This window comes from Lygodium microphyllum, chromosome 9 (assembly GCF_053477565.2).
Source record: "Lygodium microphyllum isolate KBCC chromosome 9, Lygodium_microphyllum_v1.1.10, whole genome shotgun sequence".
Classification (NCBI taxonomy): domain Eukaryota; kingdom Viridiplantae; phylum Streptophyta; class Polypodiopsida; order Schizaeales; family Lygodiaceae; genus Lygodium; species Lygodium microphyllum.
Window position 1 is genome coordinate 35,969,198 of NC_141143.1, and position 7,834 is coordinate 35,977,031.

The window sequence follows — 7,834 nt, forward strand, 5'->3', positions numbered from 1 at the left end:
TTAGCAGGCACAATTCTGACAGATTTCCGCGATTTCCACAATGCTGGGGTCAGGGCGCAGTAATGTCGTCGATTCTCATGCCAGGATGAAGCGCCTTGAGTAGAGGAACAACTCCCTAGAAGAAATCGTGGGCTGAAATGGCCTGGTTGAGGAGTTATTGAAGCTCCAAGTAAGGTAGGTTCTGTCTGGCTATGGCAGACACAGAGCAGAGATTGAGGATTTTCACAATGCTGAGCTCCAGATGGTCCAATGTCTTGGATTGATGTGATATAGGGAAGCTTTGTGAGTTGGGGAATACTTTTTCAAAAGGAAGCTCTAAGAGATTTTACCTGTGGAGTGAGATATAAGCAGCTCAATCTGACGGGGTGCTGCTGGCTATGGCTGCCATGGAAGCTTCAGTGAGAGTAGAGTTGGGAGATGAAATCATGAGCTGGAACTGTGGTGACTAGAGTTGAAGAGGGACTGAGAGAGAGCAGAAAAGAGCTAAGCCATGCTCAGCTGAGCTCTGATACCATGTTAAAGATGCGGGATCTAGAGCATGGCAAAACCGGAAGCTATGGAGGATGAAATGAGAAGTGTGGACTCATGATGGAGAAGACAAAGACACTGTTTGTTACACAAGTGAATTAGGTTCCAAGATTGAGACTTGGACTCATAAACACAATCTTGTGTATGTGGACAATGACATTGACACTTCACTGAAAAGAAAAGAGTACTATCATTGCATTAAGAAAGGAAGCAAGTACAATGCTTTATAGGAAAGTAGGAAACTGCAGTAGGCACCATTGTGCATATGGGATAAGTTAGCCTGCATATCCTTGACCCTGAAGCTCCATACAAAGAGGTTGTTTAGTGAGTGTGATTGCTGATTCTCAACACTTATTACGCCTAGAGGGAGAGAAAGCATTTTAAAATCATTCCGATGCTACCATCCAACACGCAGGCAATCAAAAAGTATTTTTAATCAAGATTACTTAGCTTTTGACAAGTAGCCAAAAGAATGAGTGACTGCATGCGTCCCCTTCATGGCTATAAATACAACCCCTCTCCTTCACAAAGAAAGTAAGAAGGAAGACCTCCTGATGATGGAAAATTTTCTCTACATCTCTTTTCCATTCTAGCTTGAGCCTTGAAGAAGGAAAATACTCATCTTCTACCTCATTTCCATTTTCTTTACCCCTTGTTACGCCTTTCTTCCATACAGCCATATCGCTAAGCAAAAGGCTGGCGAAATTTTTCTAGATGACCACTAAATCTCCCTGAGCTACCATGTTAATTTCACCTGACATCCATGGCTCCACGAGGTCGCAAAAATTCAAGAAGCCCATTTGAAGCCAAAGAAGCAAGAAACGCGATCGATGGAGAAAATGACGGGGTAGGAATTGGCGAAATTCTCATTACTACAAACTTGATAGAGATACACTACAAGGATATGGAGGTATAGCGACGGCGATTTGTGAGGTAAAATAGCGGCATCTCTATTTACATCACTATTAGCGTCACATTTTGATGCAAATAGCGACGGTACTCAGACGAAAAAAACGCGGGTCGAAACTCGAGCGTGTTATTTTGCGCACATACACGAAAGAGAGAGCGAGAGGGAGAGGGAACATCTTGCATTTGAGAGGGAGAGGGAGAGAAAGAGAGAGAAAGAAGGCTTCTCACCATCGCCATCGTTGTTCGTGAAGAAGAGGAGGAGGTGTACGGAGATCAAAGAGGAGCCACCATCACGAAGAGTAGCCGCTAAACCCTTCTTCGAGCCTTTGCGGTGAGTGCATTGTCTATTCTTGCTTTTCTTTTGTGTTTTCTCTTTCTCTTTTACTTGTTTTTGGTGTAATTTGTGTGTATTGAGAGAAGGAGAGGAAATGAGAGAGAAAGAGAGAGAGAGAGGGAGGGAGAGGAAATGAGAGAGTGAGAGGGAGAGGGAGGAAATGAGAGAGGGAGAGGGAGGGAGAGGAAAACATTAAACATAATAGGGAAAGAGAGAAAGAGAGGGAGAGGGAGAGGGAGGGAGAGGAAATTAGAGAGAGAGAGGAAGAGAGAAAAAACATTAAACATAATAGGGAAATGAGAGAGGAAATGAGGGAGGGGGAGAGGGAGGGAAAGAAAAGAGAAGGAAACATTCAACATAATAGGGAAAGAGAGAGGGAGAGGAAGAGAGAAAAAACATTAAACATAATAGGGAAAGAGAGAAAGGGATAGAGAGGAAATGAGAGAGGGAGAGGAAGGAAAAAACATTAAACATACTAGGGAAAGAGAGAAAGAGGAAATGAGAGAGGGAGAGGAAGAGAGAAAAGGAAATGAGAGAGGGAGAGGAGAGAGAAAAATATTAAACATAATAAGGAAAGAGAGAAAGAGAGGGAGAGGAAATGAGAGAGGGAGAGGAAGAGAGAAAAGGAAATGAGAGGGGGAGAGGAGAGAGAAAAAATGAGAGAAGGAGAGGAGAGAGAAAAATAGAGAAAAAACATTAAACATAATAGGGAAAGAGAGAAAGAGAGGGTGAGAGTGAGGGAGGGAGAGGAAATGAGAGAGGGAGAGGAAGAGAGAAAAGGAAATGAGAGAGGGAGAGGAGAGAGAAAAACATTAAACATAATAGGGAAAGTGAGAAAGAGAGGGAGAGGGTTAGGGAGGGAGAAGAAATGAGAGAGGGAGAGGAAGAGAGAAAAGGAAATGAGATAATAGAAAAAATATGAAACATACTAGAGAAAGAGAGGGAGAGGGAGAGGAAATGAGAGAGGGAGAGGAGATAAGAGAAAAAACATTAAACATAATAGGGAAAGAGAGAAAGAGAGGGAAAAGGAGAGGGAAGGAGAGGAAATGAGAGAGGGAGAGGAAGAGAGAAAAGGAAAGAAAGAACGAGAGAGAGAGAGGGAGAAAGAGAGGGAGAGGGTGAGGGAGGGAGAGGAAATGAGAGAGGGAGAGGAAGAGAGAAAAGGAAATGAGAGAGGGAGAGGAGAGAGAAAAAGCATTAAACATAATAGGCAAAGAGAGGGAGAGGGTGAGGGAGGGAGAGGAAATGAGAGAGGGAGAGGAGAGAGAAAAAGAGTGAAAAAATATTAAACATAATAGGAAAAGAGAAAAAGAGAGAGAGAGAGTGAGGGAGGGAGAGTAAATGAGAGAGGTAGAGGAAGAGAGAAAAGGAAATGAGAGAGGGAGAGGAGATAAGAGAAAAAATATTAAACATACTAGAGAAAGAGAGGGAGAGGGAATGAGAGAGGGAGGGAGAGGAAATGAGAGAGGGAGAGGAAGAAAGAGAGAGAAAGGGAGAAAACATTAAACATAATAGGGAAAGAGAGAAAGAGAGGGAGAGGGAGAGGGAGGGAGAGGTTGTTGTTTTCTTGTTTGTAGTAGTAGTAGTAGTATTTCTTTTTTTTCCCTTGTTTATTATTTTTTATTTTTATTTAGTAGTAGTAGTAGTTTTTTCTTCTTTTCTTCTTTATTATAGTAGTAGTAGTAGTTGTGGTTGTTGTTGTTGTTGTTTTTTTTCCCTTCTTTTCTTGTTTATTATAGTGGTAGTGGTAGTGGTAGTGGTAGTTGTGATCATGGTCATTATAGTAGTAGTAGTAGTAGTAGTAGTAGTAGTAGTTGTTGTTGTTGTTGGTTTTTCTTCTTTTCTTGTTTATTATACTAGTAGTGGTAATGGTAGTGGTAGTGGTAGTGGTAGTGGTAGTGGTAGTGGTAGTGGTAGTGGTAGTGGTAGTCATGGTCGTGGTTGTGGTCGTGGTTGTGGTCGTAGTCGTAGTCGTAGTCGTAGTCGTGGTCGTGGTCATGGTCGTAATCGTGGTCATGGTTGTGGTCGTAGTCGTGGTCGTGGTCGTAGTCGTGGTCGTGGTTGTGGTCGTGGTTGTGGTTGTGGTTATGGTCGTGGTCGTGGTCGTGGTCGTGGTTATTAAAGAAAATGAGAGAGGGGAAGGAAGAGAAAAAAGAAGAAGGAACGAAAGAGAGAGAGGGAATAAACATACATCATAATAAAGAAAGAGAAAAAGAGAGAGAGATGGAAGGAGAGGAGATAATGAATGGATAAAAAAGAAAGAGAGAGTGGTGGCAAGGTTTGGTGAGGTACGGTGCAACACCATGAGATAGGAAACACTCCGATATATATACGTTAATTTGTGGGTGGGTGGGTGGATACTTTACATACGTTAATTTTTGTTGAGTTATAAGAGAAGAAATCCCTTCTCAAACAATTTAAGAAAGTAAAAAAGAATGATAACAAAAACCAATTGTTTGTCGTAACGTAGACAAAATGGAAAACGATGAAGGTCTTGTTGTTCAAGATTGCGAGGCGTATCTTAATCAGCGTGTCCCATGTCCTTGCTCTCAATGCAAGCTGGCAATTAGACAAAAACGTCGATTGTCTATAGAATATGTATGACGCTTCGGCGAGTTTCAATCTGAGATCATTGATCAGGTGATCTTGGATTTTCAGCAAACGGTAAGAAAAGTTAATATCAATCATGCATTGTACTCGCAAGCTAATTGAATACCATATACAAGAAGATTGGGTGTGGTTGGCAAATTTTCTATCTAGGGAGGTGACGTCTCGTCCCAAGGAGGAGTGCACCCTTTGCGGCCAATTAGAAGAGTTCGTGGGCGTACGGCGATAGATGGAGTGCCTGAGCCAATCCACCACTTGGAAGGTACTACCCAATCTATACCGTCAATACCAAAGGAGACAGGCAGCCTTCCAGACCTACCTACAATCTTGGAGCCTGAGATGGAGGCAATGATCGATGCATTGATTCCCATGGATATCGAGACTTTTGATCCGTTTAGAGAGAAAGCATTTATACCATTATATGATGGGTATCGAGTATCTTGCCTGAAGACACTGCTTGCACTTCTAAGTGTGTAAGCAAAATACAGGTGGAGAGATACGAGTGTGACTGAGTTGTTTAGGTACCTTGTATATACGCTTCGTTGATTTCTTTTCGGCACTATCATTAAAAACATTTGTGCTTTTTTAAGGTGTTATATGATTTTTTCAGGTTACTGAAATATCATATATTACCACATGCAAATACCATGCCTGAGTCTTGTGATGATACACGACATGTTTTACGAAAGCTTGGCATGGACTACAACAGCATCCATGTATGTATCAACGATTGCATACTATTTTGAGGAGAATACGAGACTATGGAGACATGTTCAAAGTGTGGTGCTCACATATATCGACAGGACTTGCAAGGGCAAACCATCCCTCAAAAAGTTCTTAGACACTTTTCGCTTATCCCCCACATAACCACATGTTTCATATGTCTGGCATGGCGAGCTTGACAACGTGGCATATGCAGAATAGGTCCATAGATGGAGTTCAAGCGGATTCACACGTATGGAGCCACATTGACTCTACCTTCCCAAGTTTTGCCCGAGAGCCAAGGAATCTTTGACTCGGTCTTGCAATGGATGGCGTGAACCCATTTGATCTGCACTCAACTTTTTATAGTGTGTGGCCTATAGTCCTTGTCAACTACAATATCCCTCCATGGCTTTCTACGAAGAAAGGACATATCATCCTTAGCTTACTCGTCCTCGGCCACTACAAAGTCAAAAATATGGAGTGTATCTTTGTCCATTAGTCGATGAGCTTAAGATTTTGTGGGAGGAGGGGGTCATGGTGCAAGATATGAGCAAGCGCGATGGTTGACGGTCCGCCAATATTCGAGTCATTCTCATGTGGACGATGCATGACTTTCTGGGATTCGGAGAGTGCTTAGGTAAATAGGCTTTCATTCTTGTTGGTAATATCTATCATAGCTCGTTCAAGTTTATATTCACTGGATAGAGGTGTTGGAATAGGTCTGGTTACCTCAGGTTATCGTGCATGTCCATTGTGCGGGCCACAGTTAGACTCCCGAAGGTCATGAACCATGAAGAAGATGGTATATCAAGGACACACCACTTTCTTGCCAGAGGGTCATGAACTCAGGGAAGGTTTTCTTGGATGACCTCCAATACGTATGAATACCGCAAGCTGATACGAGCTGAAAATGGTCCACGCGGAGTCACATCCAAACGGAATGCGATGGTTCTCAATTCTCTATGAGTTGCCATATTGGACCCACTTATAGATCAATCACTTGTTCGATCCCATGCATATTTTCAAGAATATGGGCAGCTTGCTATGGGACCACATCACAGGAAAGAGAGACACTATAGGGGCACGAATGGATTTGAAGGAGGTAGGCAAGATGGAGGCACTTTGGCCACAGTCGAGTGCTGATGGTCGCGTGCAGCTACCTCATGCTCCTTGGGTTTTGTCCACCAAAGAAGAGTGCATTGTGAAGCAAATAGTCAAATCTATCCCCACTCTAACGAGTATGATGTATTCTCTCAGGTCTGCATTTTCTAAAGATGACCAATTATCAGGGCTAAAATCCCATGACTGACATAAGATATGTCAAGTTTGTACTACGAATGGATTATAATTGGCATGCGCATTTTACTATTTTGGAGCGTAGCCATTGTTCGTAATGCTTTCTCATTTGTGGTAGTTTGTACTATCGATTGCGATCACAGAATGCCTTACTCCAGAAATACGTGGGGCCATTTATAGGTTGTCGATTTGAGTGCAATGGATCTCACAGAAGGAGATTAAGACATCCTCAATTGAATCCGCGAGGCGGGAAACAATGGAGATGGTCTGTCTCTTTGAGAAATACCTGCCTACTAGCATGCTCACGATACAAATCCACCTTCTTGTGCATCTTGTAGATGAAGTGGAGATTGCTGGACCCGTCCATACGCAATGGATGTTCTTCTTGGAGCGCTTTATGAAAACCCTGAAAGGCTTTATGCGACAACGAGCTCGACCAGAAGGTAGCATGCCTGAAAGTTGGTTGGTGTTTGAGGCGCTAGTGCATATTTCACAATGGCTACCAACGGTGGATCCAGACAACAATATGCTATGGTCGTTGAAAGACGATGATAGACTAACCGGAGATGTGGTGGTTGGAAATGGGGTAGAAAAAAAATGGATGCTGTAATGGAGGAGAAGGTGAATCGCTTTTGTATGTTGCACCATGCCTCTATGGAGACGTGGCTCGCTAGGTACCAACAAGCTGGGCAAGATCGAGAGGAAGCGCGATCTTAATTTCAACGTAGTACACGCCATCGACCGATTCGATATCCCGAGGGCATGGAGGAGATGCTGCGGTTCATGTCAACATGATGGTTGCATGGAGCTTTGACCGCAGTGTCTTGCAAAGGGGCGGAGGTCTCAACCGAGGAGTGGGAATTCTCGAGGGGATGTAGTCCAAAGGTGATGATGTGTTTAGGATTTGTCGTATCTATATTTTATATGCGACAACTAATTTGAGTGTTTCAATGTACATTACAAAATATATAGTGCAGTGTGGTCGCGCAGACTGCATTTTCGTGTGGAGCATATTGACAAAATGCGCTCCCCATAACAGACTGTGGTATCATGGCAAGGTTCGAGCAAGAGAGCCAATGATGAGCAACGGATCCAAACACGGTTATAGATGAGATGGAGTATTTTGGAAACTTGAAAAGTATTGTTACGGTGGATTACCGTAGCTTCTCCATGATATTATTCGATGTGCAGTGGTTCAAAGTGGTACTTGAAGGAGTTGGAGCAACAGTTCGACGAGGTCCATCTGGATTTCTTGAAATAGATTCTGAAAAAAATGGACGGATTTGCGTGACACCTTTGTGTTGCCGGCCCATTGTGAACAAGTATATGAACTCATTTGTTTGTTAATTGTATTACGACATGGTACATGTCACAATAGTTTAATCTCTCTTGTATGTGTTTTTGAAAATGCAATCTTCTATTCAAACCCCCGACAACCTCGATGGTGGTATGTTA